Source organism: Ips typographus, linkage group LG9, assembly GCF_016097725.1.
Source record: "Ips typographus isolate SLU linkage group LG9, UJ_Ityp_2.0, whole genome shotgun sequence".
NCBI lineage: Eukaryota > Metazoa > Arthropoda > Insecta > Coleoptera > Curculionidae > Ips > Ips typographus.
In genome coordinates, this window is record NC_138430.1 from 3,260,958 (window position 1) to 3,278,249 (window position 17,292).

The 17,292-nt window shown below is 34.0% G+C and overlaps 2 long non-coding RNA genes across 2 annotated transcripts in view; one reads left to right on the forward strand and one right to left on the reverse strand.

Annotated features, from left to right (window-relative positions):
* LOC145734031 (uncharacterized) overlaps positions 1-14,829 on the forward strand; it is a 46,238-nt gene extending 31,409 nt beyond the window's left edge. The window contains exons 3-4 of the long non-coding RNA XR_014179325.1: positions 9,557-9,659; positions 14,149-14,829. This is a non-coding gene — a long non-coding RNA (uncharacterized LOC145734031). The remainder of the gene's footprint in view (positions 1-9,556; positions 9,660-14,148) is intronic.
* Positions 1-17,292, reverse strand: part of LOC145734033 (uncharacterized) — a 32,861-nt gene that overhangs the window by 7,026 nt on the left and 8,543 nt on the right. The window lies entirely within an intron of this gene.

The window sequence follows — 17,292 nt, forward strand, 5'->3', positions numbered from 1 at the left end:
AGATATTCTCCATATGAAGCTTCACATAAAAATTTGGTTACTTGTTCTTCTGTAAGAATCTTGGATTTCTTTGGTATATATCCTACAGCTTGTCGTTTCAAAAAAGCAATCGTTTTTGGATATTGATGGTGAGTATTTTCTTTTATTGCCAAACAACTCTTTAACATAGAGAATCGACTCCATAAAGGGGAGGATTTCATAGTGTTGGCTTTTTCAGAATAATATACTAAAAGAATATCGTCACTCACAATTTTGATTCGTTTCTGAGTCCGCCATTCGGTAAAACTGTTATATTCTTGTTCATATCTCAACCTGGATTTCACTGGTAATAAATCTGCACTCACTTCTGCCGCTCGTTGTAAGATATTTTCGGGAATATCCCGATTTTCTTCACAATCTGAATTCATTTTTGCAAAATGTAATAAATACATAAATACTTAATTTTCACTGACAGAAAATAAAATTTGTCATTAATAAATAAATCGTTGCTATAGACACATTACTCGTTTCTTTTTTTTCTTCGGGTTGCCATAGGATATCTAGTATCATGGATATCTATGTTTATTATTAAGCGCACGGAAAGAGGGATCGGGAAAACATTTCCGTGCGCTGTTCCGAAAATGGCATATTTACTGTATTTTATAAACAGTTGAAAATGTAGTATTTTCTGTTAAGTATAATAAAAATATCATTCCTATAGAGCTAATATCCCTAATATCCCCCTAGAAGAGCCTGAAATGATCACGTGGATAGGATGGCTAGCAAAAATAGCTAGAGATGGTATAAACCAAAAATACAAATTTTAGATCTAACATCACTCCAAAAGCAAAGAGTATTTTTAACAAGATTAGAAATAACACGTGGTCTTAAAAAACCAGAGCTTCATAATCTAAAAGCAAACCCTTTGTAGGGTTAACGCTTTTAAAATTCCACACTTGTACAAACAAAACCGGGCATTTCAGTTTTATTTGCAAAGGACCAATCTCTAAGTAAAGAATTCCTACGTACGATGATCACTAACAAAACAAACCGGAGATAAATAAATAACACCGGATAAAACAAAAATACCATAATTTTCCATGTGTGCCTATGGAAAATATTAATTCTGGCCTGCCAGAAAGTTTCAATTTAGTTAATCAGCTTTCTGGGACTTTTCCATAGAACGAACTGGTTTCCTAGACAACGAGAACTCTAAGGATGCACGTCACAAGGCTTCACGTGATTAGTTTTCGTGTTGGGTGCGACTGTGTTTGTGTAAAGTTTCCATTAGAACCGAATGTTCGCAGCTTATTGAAAAGCGAGTTCTAATTGGGGAATTAAACTTGCAACTTGGAGGATTCTCCAGTTGGTACCTACTAATTGACTGATGTGGTAAAATTGTAGTAGATACCTGATAACCGCAGGAAGCAAAGCAATTTAATTAGAATTTTCCAAAAGAAATTATATTATTTTGTCAGCTGAGAGTTGTTGTTGAAACATTAGAACACAATTTCAAAATGTGATAAAGTTTGTTGTTTGTAATCAAAATGAGTTATTTTAATGTTAATTGGTTGACCATGTTCTGATTCCTCTTCTAATTTAATCTTGAACTTCTTTCCATTTTCATTCTCCTATTTTGACGTTGTTGTTAGTTTGAGAGTAACAAAAACTGTAGCACAACTGAGTGGCTCAAAACTCGAGTAGTGTGATACTCAATCTGGATTGGATACTTGTCTTCATAGTGAGTTAAACAACAATTCATTACAAATCTCACTATTAACAGATTGTAATGGAATACACAAAAAAGCTTTGTGTCATGATAACGACGTCACAACTAAAAGGAAAAAAAGAGAATGATCGAATCCACCCATAGCATGTCAAAGTTAACTAGCATCGGCATTAGGAAGACCCACTTTAGCCTGGCCCTGTCGGGGGGTAACATCTGCACATTCACGTTTATCCTCTCCGTGAGGCGACCCATGGGATTCGTCCCTTTTGTCCTTTACGTGCCCGAAACCGTCGACCCCACTGCTGCTTTGTTATTTACCAGTGGCGGACCATATGTCGTAAGAATATGAAAAAAAATTGCACAAAAAAATTGTAATTATTTTATAAATACTGAATTTTTAAGTTATATTCAATATTTAATTACCCGCAAAGTTTTTTCTTTGAAGAAGTCGGAAGCAAACTAATTTTTGAGGTAGTGCTTAAGAAGAGGTTAAAAACAACAATCGTGGCAATAATGACAATATGTATGTTGCTAAATGTGCTAAAATTCATTGCATATATCTAATAGCAATACACTGTTTTCTCTTCTTTAAGGAATTTCAGGAATTTCTCTAGTTTTCAGGGATTATTTGGACACAGTACACTCTTGCCAAACTGTGTCCAAAAATTCATTCCTTCCGCATTTGAATATCCAAAATCAAGGCGTTTATTATACTCGCAAATGGTTCAATTAATGATTAATTTTAACAGAATGTATTGATTTAATAGGAAGGAAGGAAGTGAATTTAAGACAGTTATTTGAAACGTATTATTGCACTCACTAGTCAGTAAGATTTAGACGAGAGTGAAGAAAGTTATCGCACAAGCATTGAGAATCGATATTATAAGATTTTAGCAAATATACAAACAATAATGCAGGGTTGTATGTACAGGGATGTACAATTTTCGGAAAATTAATGAAAGTTCTTCCATAAATTGGAAAATCTGAAAATTCAAAAATAATTCGTTTTTTACATTTTTGTACTATTAACTTGAAAGTATTTAGGCATTAGAGATTAATTTTGAAAATAAAAAATGTTTACTTGAAATTTCTTGACAATTCTAGTTTTTAATTTTTTAAAGTCAAACGGTGCGTGGTACTGTAAATGTATAGAAGGTAAAAGTTGCATCCCATCGAGGTGCATTTGTGATAAAAACTTCAGATTCCTAACCTGAAACGTTCCTGAGATATTGAGCAAAAACTGCAAAAAACGAGAGTCAACTTTGACACCCTCTAGCGGCTAAACGGGGCAACTTAGCCATGCCCGCTTAACGTCACGTGATAGCCCCGTTCATTAGCTTTCTTTTGTTGTACGATGGTTTTATACAATATGTTTCAAATAAGCTTGAAAAATTCACGAAAATTTACTCCAAATTAGGGATTTTTTGGGCCTACTATACTAACGGCGACCATTTTGAATTTTTCTTAATCAAAGTAATTTTGTTAACTAATTTCAACTTGGGGAACACATATCTGACGTCCATTTTGCTCTAACTGTCACCGTTTCGGAGATGACCTTGAAATTATGTAAATTTTGACACTTTAAGGCGTGGCATCCTTTCAAAATGACATTTTGACAAATGACACTTTACGTCATTTTTGTACTATTAACCTGATGGTATTTAAGCAGTTGAGGTTAATTTAGAAAATAAAAAATTTTATGAAAAAAATCAGAAGGTAGACCCTTGAAAATGTTTGACAATTCCAGTTTTTAATTTTTCAAGGTCAAAAGGTGCATGGTACCAAAGAAATGTATAGAAGGTAAAAGTTGCATCCCATCGAGGTGCATTTGCGGTACAAACTTCAGATTTCTAACCTGAAACGTTCCTGAGATATTGAGCAAAAACTGCAAAAAAACGAGAGTCACTTTGACGCCTTCTAACGTCTAAACGGGGCAACTTAGCCGTGACCGCTCAAAGTCACGTGATAGCCCCGTTCATTAGCTTTCTTTTGTTATACGATGGTTTTATACAGGGTGTTTTAAATAAGCGCGTTATGGACGATTTTCTGTAAAAGTGCACCAAAATTGCGTTCAAATTGGGAATTTCTGCTTCGAGGAGAGTGGTCAAAGTAAGGCTGTAGGAGCAAAAACAATTGAATATCGATACAAACATTTTACATCAAGTAGGTCTAGAATTCGACTTAGATTTTAAAAATCGAATAAAAAATTATAAGTTTGGTTGGTTGCTCAAATTTGGGACACCCTGTATACTGATGGATTATCTAGGAATAAAGTAGACAAAAGTATCTATAAGATTGATATTTGGTATTTTTTTTATAAAATGAAAACAAGTTACAAGGATGTTAAAAAATCAATGAATCACCCTGTAAACTACTACATTGTATTGTCAATAATTCGGTTATTTTGACAACTATCGGGTGGTTCAATATACCAATTTGTAGCCCTTGAAATTCTCTTTTGACCGTATAGCATTTTTACCTGAAACTGAGTTATTTACTGTTAAAACTAAATTGTTTGTTGTAAAGTTTGATTTTGACAGTTTTTACTGTGACAGCCCAGAAGGGAAATAGTATATTACATACTCAGGTGGAAAGTGTTTGATTTCTGTCGAGAAATTAGGTAGTTAGTACCTGGTTTACACATAAGAAATAACGTTATTACATACCTGGTTGAAAATAAACATATAGAACATCTGTTCAATTAAATCAGATTACTATACCCTTGCATACATTTATAAATAAGATTTTTTTTAAAAACTGGGAAAAAATTACTTGGTTTGATGGTATGAGGATCTTCTTCTTCTTCAAGTGCCGTGTCTTCCCAGAACATTGGCGATCAATTGCAGGATCTTCACTTTGTCCACAGTCGACCTAAAGAGTGTCGTGGTGTTTACTCCATACCATTGGCGAAGATTCTTGAGCCAAGATGTTCTTTGGCGACCAGGACCACGGTTTTCTTCTATTTTTCCTTGAATAATAATGTGGAGCAATTCAGCGCCATCTAAAGATTATGAAACTATTGTTTCATTGTTGTATAATTTTTTAAATATCAAATTTCATCTTCAAATTGCCAAAATCTCCTTGTACCTCTTGAACATCCCATTTTCCAAAATGGTAATAATAAACAGTAGTACGTACATATGGTATTTCAATTTCCTGTCTTAGGTGGTTATTGGTAGAAACTATTTACCGAGGTAGTAAAATAGAATTTCAGAAGTTAGTTTTAACTAATTTCATAAACATTTTAAATTTTACTTTCTGTAAGCAACAAATAAGAACATTTCAAGTTTAATTAGTGGAGCAAAACCACACGTTGGGCGCCAGTTCAAGATCAACGCAACAAAAACACAAAACAGAAGCAGTCGAGACGTTACGTAGATCAGATGATACAGATCGTAATGAAATAAATAAATAAAGCAAATGGCCACAACACAGCCGATCGTCATCGATCAGCTGAGGAGGCCAATGACCTAGTGACGAGACAGGGACGGAAATGGCCGATGAACTTGCCTGTTTTTATCAAAGTTTAAATCCTTGGCCATGTTGCCAACACACTTTGGATTTCTTCATAATTTATGTCGAAACGATTATATAGGGGGACGTAATAAATGGGGGAATATGGTCCGTTTCTGTAAGCCTTGCTGAATTGTATATTGTGCACCTTTTTGAATTATTAATTTTTTTTCTGTCTCGCATTAGCACTAATAATAGTCAGAAGGTTTTTTTATCCTTTTCTCCTTTCACATATTTAATTCGACCAGGTTAGGAAAATATATGGTAAAACTTGTGGTGAAACCAACTACCAAGTACTTGCTCAACTTGTTCAAAAACAAGAAAATTTAGCAGTTTTGACCTGCATACCATTTAATGGTGTGTTCGCCCTGTAGATTTTCTGACGATTTCACTTGGTATATCCAAAAAGATACAGGGTGACACCTTGTCATTCTGTGCAAAATTTGATTTAGGAACATGTGAAGTTGTGAGGAGGAACATGCGAACAACTTGTTCCAAAAAATAAATTTCCAATCCTCCGTTCAAAACTAGGAACAGTGCGCACTCATACAAAAGCAATCAAAGCAGAATCTTTCAATTATACAGCTTTACTTTATACGGGGGAGGAAATCTTGCTAGACACCTCCAACAATATAAGTCACTCCCTAAAACCTATACAATTGGTTTTAAGAAATATTCCCATATTGAAGTAACCCAAATTTACCTGAAAATAAGTTTTTCTGAGTCTGCGTGGATTACTAGATAACCGTCTTCATTTTGGTATTATTCAATTAAAACTACATTTTGACCTTGGGAACATGATTCTGCTGTCAAAATGAGCCAAAACAAACATAATTACACAAAATTAAAACTAAATCAATAAATTCAAATTACAGCTGGAAAAAAATTGAGAAAACTGTCAAAAAATCAGAATTTATAATTTGCAATGGCGTCGCGTACAGGGTTGCGTTCAGAAATATCAAGTCATTTGACAGTTTGTCACGTGACACCGGTTCGTTTACTAACACGTGGAGTTATTTCTGAATGTGGCCCTGCGCCAGATCCGAACCGAGTGAGATGGAAACTTGAGGTATGTTAATCAAAAATTAAAAAAAATTGTAAAAAACGTCAAATTTCCATCTCGCTCAGTTCACATGTAATAGAAAAAGAAAGACAAATATTACGTCACTTCTCCTACCTCTGGGAGGAATTTTTAGATAGACATACTGCTAATTTCTTCTAGTTAATATCTGTATAATACATTTTTTACTTATGACATCAATATCGGCAACATTGCCAGACCCGTGACATGAGCAAACACAATTGGGGGAGATAAGAGGGAACACGTGTGTGGGGAAATGAATAATGAGATTTATGAACTTTATCAGGTAATACGGGGTACAACAATGGGGGACTTATTACAAATAAATCACCGTAATTGCGCTAAAGGATTTATCAATTCTTTGTCGCATGTTTTATTAACGGCGATAAATAATGTTTTTGTTTTGTCGATGAAAATTTGACAGTCAAATAGGTAGACCTACGCAGGACCAAAAACAAGAATAATTAGGTACTTAATATTTTAAAATTTTTGCTTATAAATCTATGTATAAACATTCAATGTCTGTGTCAGTCAACAGAAGTTGTTAAAAATGTAATTCATACAGTATTTTTTGGACGATACTAACTCATGATGAAGGCAAACACAGAAAAAATCAAGACAGGAAAGTAAGTCCGCAGATTGATATTCAATGACAGATAAGCAAAAGTGCTCTGCAAATTTGTTTCACCCAGTGCACTCCAAGGGAGGACAATTTGAGAACAGTTTATTATTTAAAAATGTACTTACGAACGACAGCAAGAAAACTATACAGGGTGTCCCACGACGAAAAACATCGATTGATATTAGAAAAAGTATAAATAGGAGAGTTTTGAAAATTTGGCAGGATACTGATGTGGGCATGCCCAATCTAACTAAAATATTTTCAAGATTGTTGCACTTCCGTTTATACCGGAAGTCGATCACAACTTTCTTATTTTTACATTTTACATTTCATTTTATTTGAGAATTAACCTTTTTTTATTAGGCTGCATGGTTTGGGATTAGCTAACACTAATTTTGAGTGTTTTGACAACTGCAAATATGCTGTCGCGGTTACGTTATTCCAACCAAGATTACTTAAATCTGTTTATTATTTACGGAGAATGTGATAAAGTTGTGAGTAGAACATGTTAGGTATTTGCCGCTCGTTATCCAGAAAAATCAAAGCCATCACGAAAAGCTGTCAAGCAAATAATTGAAAATTTTAAGAATACGGGATCTGTGAAGAGAAAAGCTATTAAAACAAAACCAATCCTTAACAATACAAATATAGAAATTGCAATTTTGGGCTATTTTGTTGCAAATCCAACTTCGTCAATAAGACAAGTTTCTGTAGAATCAGGCATATCCAAAAGCTCAATTCAAAGGATCCTGAAGAAAAATAAATTTCACCCTTTTTCATTTAAATTAGTGCAACACTTAAAAGAGGTTGACTTTCCGAAGACTGTGGTTTTTAGTGAGTTTTTGCTGACTAGTCACTATGGAGAAGAATTATTTTTGACTAATATTATTTAGAGCGACGAGGCCAAATTCACTAAAAATGGAATGTTCAATAGACATAATTCATACTACTGATGTGACATAAATCCACACGTAATTAAAGAGAGAAATTTTCAAGAAATCTGGAGTTTTAATAATAAAAAATGTTTATTCTCAAATAAAACAAAATGGGTTGGATTTAGGTATAGGCAAGAAAATTGAAACGTATAGTAATTTTTAATGCTCAAAATGATTCCGTCATAAAAAATGTGGGTTTCTATTTAAAAAACTTGAAATTTTTCATTTTTTTTAGTGGCAGGTTTATGATTTTTTTTGACGACCCTGTATACAAATGAGTCATTACGCATCCTCAGTTTAATAAAACGATCCTTTATTTACAATAACCCAAAGTTTTATTGCAATATGAAATACGGTTTTGACAGGGTACAAAAAGATGTTGAGCGTTGCAACTGTCACTTTTTTGGAAAAACATCAAATATTTCGAAAACGGCTAGAGATAGGCATAGGGCATTGTACACAAAAGTTGGTCAGAATTCTGTGAGGAATCCAAATATGTAATAATATATAGGGTGTTCTATTTAAAATAAGAAAGTTGTGATCGACTTCCGGTATAAACGTATATCTTGAAAATATTTTAGTTAGATTGGGCATGCCGACATCAGTATCCTGCCTAATTTTCAAAACTCTCCTATTTATACTTTTTCCAATATCAATCGATGTCTTCCGTCGTGGGACACCCTGTATAGAGCAATGAAGGAAATAACGGAAATGAAAGTATAGAAGATGGTGAGATCAAAAGTTACTGAGAGAAACACTAGAAAAGACTGCATAAAGTAGAGGAGTTGAAGGAGAGCAACCGAAAAGAGAAGAAGATTAAGAAATGAGGAAGAAGGATGTAAACAAAATGTTTACAATAGATGAAAGATACAGGGTGAATAAGTGAACAAAACATTGACAGGGATGATAACACATTGTACTTACAGAGAGTCCGCTGTATAAAATGTCTGTCGGCCACCCATTTGAAGCACACATTTTTGGTGCAAATATAATGACTTAACCAATTTTTTCAACTCCTCTAAATGATAAGCTTCTAGGGCATTTAAAAAAAGCAAAACAGCAGCAAATCACGCAATAGAGTCATTTTTGTGGTCTAAAATTTGACCCTTATTTAAACACTGATATTACACAGAACATTAATCTTTCCTAAGTCATTTAGGGACGGTTTAGAAAAGTAAAAAATTATGAAATTAAAGGAATTCTAATATAACATGACACACACCATTCTAATCGCCGCACATCACTAAAGGTTCACAAAAAGGAGCGTGATAAACAAACAATAATAATCATTTTTCCTCCGAACCCTTGTCATGCTTGCCAGAGCGTCAATCATTAAATATGGCGATCGGATCATGCTTGGTTCGTTACGGTGAGGAGAGAGAAAACTATAATGCCCCGATGGCCTGCCCTAAGCAATTATGCTTGGCAGGGGTCCGTTTTCATTAAAACCGTTTCGAATATATATCTTAAGTATTTGAAATGGTTTTCATTTTCTTTTATATTTCTCAATTACTTGCCCGTTTTGTGACTAATGGGAGTGGATCGTAATAAAACTGCGGTCACATGCTGTGAAATTTGATCGTATAATGTTGATATCTAAAGTAATTAGAATTTTTGCCAACCTACGACATATTCGTAAACATTTCAAGTCATTTTTATCCGCATTTTTCCTAATAGTGTCTTTTACCTGTTTTCAGATTGCTACCTGATCACCAATAAAACACAAACGATCCAAACGAAGTCGGTGACGAAAACGAGTTCATAAAACTAATGAGCTGGGGGAGATAGCTTCGAATTGAGGTTTGTTAATGTTTTTTACCATTTTGCTTCCCCGGTTTTTTTAAGCTGCACTTAACAATGATGTCTGTTTTCTGGAAACGTTACATGCACCTAAACTAGCAGTGATTTAGAAGTAACCTGAGAGGAATACTGCTCCAGTGGTGTAGATAAATATTTTCGACAGGTTTCTTATAAATGACGCTTTTTGTTCACTGTGAATTATTTTGTACTATAATTCTAAACGTAAACTGGGGTGTTTTTCAATGATAATATTACGCCATATTTATATTTTAAAAACATACTTTTTTAAATGGGACATCCTATATATTTATGCAGATTTAGAATAAGCTAAAAATTACCTTTTCAAAAATATATAACACTATGGAGTTAAATTGAAAAACAACATAGAAATTCCCCTTTTACACTTTTTTGATATTTTTCCAAATAACTAATTTACTGCGCTTGGTTAAACTTGTTTAGGGTCTTTTAAAACACTTTTTTTGTGCTTTAACATAGTTTTAGGAAAGATCTCCCTAAGGAGGCCCTTTAGAACAAAAGTGCCATAATGCCATTTGGTAAAGGGTGAAAACCGAGTTACGTTTGGCTAAACTTGGAGGTTACCACATTATTTTTATTTCATACTTTTTAAGAATTACCCAAAAAAATAGATTTTTTGCTCATTTTGGTATCTGACCTGCAAAAATCGTTTGAGAATCTCTTGAAAAGACAGTTTGAAAGACACTGGTAACATTTTGGTGTTTCTGAGCTGAAAAAACTCCTTGAAAGCTTCTAGTGACTTTTTTAAGGATCAGAAGACAGTTTTGGTGCTACTAAACCATTTTGGTGTTTCTGAGCTGCAAAAAAACTTGAAAATACCCTGTACAGACAAGGGCCTAAATACCGAAACTTGTAGCAGATTGGTACAGGTCCTAACTGTATTTCCTCCCGAAACAAATGTTGCTAAAATTTTAATTTGTAATGTAACTTTGTTTAAATTATATTATTTTTCGATTCTCTATCGCTCTCTGAAGTTTCCGCCATGGAAACTGGACCACCCTGTATGCAGACTAAAATGATAAGTACAGATAACCAGAGCAACAAAAAGTTGTAAAAAAAGTTTAAATTTCAATTACTAAATAAATATTTAAATTATTAATTTTTTTAAAGTTTAAGTTTTTAAAACTGGTCAGTTGTAGGTAAACTCTAGAGATGGCGCTAATACAGCTCGTCATTGCAGACATAGTTGCCAACTTTCCATTTTTTTTTTGCCAATTTCGTATGGTGGATTATGACGTCACGTGACTGTTTTTTTCGTTTTCAACTGATACACATTGAATCACGTAACTATTAGCACAAGATTAAAATGTCATTCTTAACGTCACGTGACAGTTTTGAATGTCAAAATGTTATTTAATGGAACACGTGAACGTTTTTCGGTTGAAACTGATTTTTAAAGACACAGTGCCAAACTGTAATTTTTCGGTTTTTACCATGTTGCCAAACCGACGTTTTTCCTAATTTTTGCAATGTTGCCAAACCGACGTTTTTCCTAATATTTGCAATATTGCCAAACTGTAACTTTTCCAAATTTTTGCAATATTGTCAAACTGTAATTTTTTCCAATTTTTGCAATGTTGCCAACTGTAATCTTTCAGTTTTTACCATGTTGCCAAACCGACGTTTTTCCTAATTTTTGCAATATTGCCAAACTGTAACTTTTCCAAATTTTTGCAATGTTGCCAAACTGTGACTTTTCCTAAATTTTGCAATGTTGCCAAACTGTAATTTTTACTAATTTTTGCAATGTTGCCAAACTGTAATTTTTTAATTTTTACCATGTTGCCAAACTGATATTTATCCTAATTTATACAATATTGCCAAACTGTAATTATTCCTAACTTTTACCATGTTGCCAAACTGACATTTATCCTAAATTTTGCAATGTTGCCAAACTGTAATTTTTACAATATTGCCAAACTGTGATTATTCCTAATTTTTACCATGTTGCCAAACTGTCATTTTTCTGCAATGTTGCCAAACTGTAATTTTTTCCTAATTTTTGCAATGTTGCCAAATTTTTACAATGTTGCCAAAGTGTAATTATTCATAATTTTTACCATGTTGCCAAACTGACATTTATCCTAAATTTTGCAATGTTGTCAAACTGTATATTTTCCTAATTTTTGCAATGTTACCAAACTGAACTTTTTTTAATTTGTAATGTAAGTTTTTACAGCTTATCTCAGAAAAACTTAAATTTAGATTTCTCCAATTTCTCAAAAATGGTAAAAGAAGACTTACTTTATTAATGATTAAAGCAAGTACAGACCAATTTTACACCTAAAATCATTTTTCTTATCTTAAAAGCAAATTAGGATAAACTTGCAAACACAACAAAATTCAAAAAGACATCCTAATCTAGCAACATTTTCCACTCAACTAGCTATCGTTTACAATATTTACGAGCATAACAAACCGGAATAGCTCTTATGAAAACCCGATTGGTTTGCAAAATGAAGGACTTTTTAGACTTGGGCATATTTGCATACCATTAAGTCCTTTATTGTCGGACGCAATGGGAGTCCAAACCCAAGGTTCCACTTTTGTCAATAGGTGATTTTAGGGTAACTGTTTTGCTAATAAATATTTCACAGCTTGAAAAAAATAAGAGAAAGCTCTAACTGTAAATTTTGTACATACAATTCATCTGCAACAGGGACGGTCGATGGTAATCTGGAAGTTAAAGGGATCGTAAAGACTTTATAGCATCGTAAAAAAGTCATATATGTTTTGTTTTGTGGATCTAACAGAAACAAGGTAAATGTTGAAATTTTGATAGGGGTAGAAAATATTTCTGGGTTACATAAAACAGAGTGATTCAAAAATAACCTGACTCACCTTGTATAGACTTACAAAGACGTTATTTGTTTTAAAATGGAGAATATCTGTCAAAGTCACGTGAACTACTTCTGATGAACCTAAGTTCATTATTTTGAAAATTTGATGTAAGTATTGTCAAAATTGACATAATTAACGAAATTTGCTGTTTTACTTGAAATGAATTCCAGGGAATTTTAAACTGTATTTACGTAAACTTGTGTTTTGTGTAGGTTATTAAAAAAAAAACTAAATAGTAGTGTGTATACAGTGTATACCATTAATGAGTGTATACTGAGTGGACATCCGCGAACTGCATTGATCGATTATAGGAGAATATCAGATAAGAAAATTCTAAAAATTTGGCAAACCACCAAAAGATGGCAGCAGTTGAGGAAATCGCCTTAACAACATCCTGTATATTACCAAATTTTCGGATTCTACGTTTATTTCTAGGTATATTTCATTTATAATGTTTCTTAAAGATTCTGAGATATTTAACGTTTTATGTTAAAATTGGCGTTTTTTTAACTAAATCAAATGTAATCCCATTTGGAGTTGATATTATTACCAAAATCCTAGTGTTATTTCCAATAAGCACATAAGATCACTACCCCCTTTTTTATGCTATTTTGCGTTATGGGAATAGAGGGAGCCAACCCCAACCGAAATCTCAATTGCAAGAGTGCGTATCGATCAGGGGACGCAACGGGGCGCACCCCCAAAGAGAAGGGACCAGGCTAATTCGGTTCGCTGGTCTACGTCACTGTTTGGGGGAAAGTAGAGTTCCGGATTTGTGGGGAAGCAAATATAATGTTTTTAAGGACAGGCTTTCAGTAATGTACGAGGGTATTCGGTGGGGGGGACAAAGTTGGCGCGTCTTAAGTAGATAACTAAGTTTAAGCAAAACTTTCCCTACATGTGCTACTAAAGCTCGTAAAGTAAAAAGCTAAACTTGTATTGAGTTAACGTGATCACTTTGGGGCATTAATTATGCCTTTTAACTGCTTTAATTTCCACGATGAATATGTATCAACGTGTTATGCAAATACAGTGTACCTGTGAGCATTCACCCTTCAACCTGCAGGCGCCATTGCAATTTATTTTTTAGGGATGAAAGGGAGTCGACTGAAATGTTTTATTATTCATGACTTCTATAAGGCCCAGGAAATAGAGACACTTATTATCTTTTTATGAAAATTATTACTTATTGACGTAATAGGGGACAGAATTGTTTTTAAAAAATGTCTCAATTATACATAAGAAATGATTGATAATAAGATAGCAAGTGTCAGGCTGTCAAGATGAATATTTTAGTTAATCACATGATCACCACAGATTGGCACACTGACACATGTCACTTAAGTTGGTGGTCATATTTATCTACCTCATTGATTTCTTTAGAAAGTAACATATTTTCTGAAATAATATTTATTATAAATGATAAAAGTGTAACCTTTCAAAAAGTCAGGCTTACCTGAAAAAAAAATAACGTGCTAATTGGTTTTTCTATTGAAATAAACAAGAAAGAGAAGAAGAAGATCAGAGTGGAAAAAATCAGTCACATTGATTAAAATGAAGAAAGTGTTCTGCAGACGAGATCTCATACTGTTTGTTCTGTTTTATGGAATAGAATCGTGGACACTGAAAAAGACCGATACCAAGAGGATAGAAGCATTTAAAATGCGGATGCACCGTAGAATATTAAGAATATCGTGGACAGAGGAGTGACAAATGTGGATGCTTCAAAAAGAGAAAGAATTGACACTTTCTATTAAGAAATGCCAACTACGAACAAGGCATGAGGGGAGATAAATACCAGTTGTTGCATCTTATCCAAATAATAGGCAAACGATCCATATGAAGAAGGAATCCATGGTGGAAGAACTGGAAAGAATGGTATAAATACAACAACTGCCAACTATTTAGATCTGATGCAGTATCAAAAATACGTATAGCTTTAATGACAGCCAGCCAAAGAAGAAGATTGAAATAAAAAGCAATGGTTGTTTCAGCAAAAATTATCAATAATAGCATTTCAGGATAGTACTCTGATGGTCATTTTTGCTAAAAGTGCTGATAGAATGTGACAAAAATGGTTGATAATGGCAGGTTACATTCAGTATAGCAGTCTAGTTTAATGTAACATCTTTTGATTCTTTTGTAACATCATTCTTTATATTATATGCCTCCAGATCATTCAATTGTATGTTGTTAACCAATATTTCTAACCAACCTTTATTTATTTTTTGTTTGGGGACCTCCTTCTATGTAAAAACAGTAGCACCCTGATGAAGTTGGTAAATACTAACGAATGCTTTTCTTTAACCGCCCAACACCAAAAACCCAAGTTTTTTATTCTTAAAGAAATATTATGTTAAGTATAAGCACAATATTAACTAACAGAGACCAGGCAATAGCAAATATTTAGGAGAAAGAGAGTAAAATAAAATGTCTAGAATAGAAAAAATTCAAGATTAGTAAATAAAGAAACAAGACTCAGTCATAAAAAAAAACAAAAACAAAATGACAAGCTAAAGAAAGAGGAAGGAGGCCAAGATAGGGGGGATAACAGTTACAGCAAGGAAACTAAAACATGAACAAAAGTGAAAAAAAAACAGTTAAACAGGGTAGGCCATAAAAAACAAAAAAACGTTAAGAAACGGAACGATTAACAAGGAAACTGAAAAAAATATGTTTGCTCTTCATTATCTGTCAAAGTGGTTAGTTAATCAGGAAAGCAGCTATGATGTGATTCTTAAGAGCGTACTCACAGTGCTGTAATATGTACTTAGTTTTGGCGTGATTAGTTCATCAGGAGCATGACCTTATTTCCATATCTTTATTAACCACATTTTCGAATTCGACCAAACAAAGACAAAATAAGAGAGTTGTAACCGCATCAGGAACTAAGAAATAAGTTTGGCTTCTCTTGACCCTCCTAACTCTGATTTTCAGGTATAATAAGGATATAAGTTCTCTATAGCTTTGTTTGGGTTATATAGAATCTGAACTGTTTCGAATATGAGTTTGGACCATTTGCATGACAATTTGTATACATATCCTAGTCCTGTAAATCAGTATACACAGCAATATCCCATCCATGCAGATGATCCAAATCAGTTCGAGAACAGCTAATGCTAATACTACTTTCTGTTGACTGAAATTAGCATGTTTAGGAATATACAGAGTGACAAGTGAATGGTGGCATTAATTTCAAGAGATCATTTCTTGTCACGTTTTATAAAAAAAAGTATAGTTAAATGTGTCAAAAACAGCTGTTTTTTTGGCATTTTGCTTATTACCCGTCACTTTCTAAATTCAGCTGAAACCAACCTTAATCTCTTCTTGTGAATTGAGATACAGAGTATCAAAAAAGTGGTGATTTTTTTAACAGTTATTTATTGTCAGAAATAGAGATAGAGCAGAAAGTTTCACTGATCGACAAAGTTTTTTGTTTTGCTCCTCCTTTGATCATAATGCTTTCCAATCTTGGGTGATAAATAATAGTGGGAATTCTCCCCCTTTTTCCAATATTACCCAGTGGGCGGGCTTGATAAAGCAAAGTCCCATATTTCTATCAAAAACATGATCCCGCTAAACTGATCATCTGTCTCTGTCGCGGACCGGTAATAAACACCCAATCCCGAGAATCGCATTCAAAGGCGACTATAAAAACGTTATCTCTTCCCCGAAAACAACCTCATCGAAAATCAAAGCCACAGATCAAAGTTCCCCAAGATGAGAACCGTCGACAGCACCTGTCGGCGACACGACCACTCGACCCTCGCCCTCCCCCTCCCACCGAGCCCCTGGCGCTCGCCACTATCTGCGGGCAGCCGGCCTGAGAATTGCCACTTGCCCTACCATTCGATGCGCCTGCGGCCCATTTTTAGCGACGCAAACGGTTTTATTTTTGGACCGGAATGGCGCTGCATGGGGGAATGGCCGTGACGTCGATTATTTGCATACGACGATTCAGTAGGGGATAACTTGTCTAATGTCGAATTAAAAAGCCTTTTCACGGCGTATGCGTGTATCTTGGATATGTCAGCGAGGCCAATCATGATGGATTTTCAAAGCGACCGACATTTTTTTTTTCTAGGCGACTCGCCAAGCCTATCGCAGTTTTGCACACCTGTTTTGTTTGGGTTTCACCATTTTAACAGTGTCATCCTTAAAACCAGTTGCCATACACGTTTTCTTTTTATTTGTTAAATCACTAATAAACTATGAATACAATTAAGCTAATTTTCACAAAATTCAATACATTAATGATTGTAAATTAGATTTTTTTAAAACCACACAGAAACAACCACATTCCCACATGATTTTTACCAACTTTTGTAGTGTAAGTCTACTTTAATTACTGCCCCCTGTACAAGGACATAAAAAAGTTTCTAAAACAGTGGCGTTGATGTTATTATACCAACTGCAATACTGCCCACACACTGTGTCCGCCACTGAGCAACAAACTTTCTCCTACATTATTTTATTTTCTGAAACCTTCTTAGTAATTGTGCTTCAAAAGCACGTTTTACACAGCAAATGATTTGTCTGATGCCAAATACAAAGTGTTTCAAAGAACCTTCACAAGAAGAATATGCAAAAAAGTGGATCTATATGAAATATTTCGTATTTTCTCTAAACACGTTTTTCTAAACTGATTTCAGTCAGGAGGAGTAACTACGAGTGCTCTATTTTACCCCTTAAAACTATCTGTGGTGGGTCCTTTTCTAAAATTTGTGTTGCTTGTACAGTTTTAAAACTATTTTGC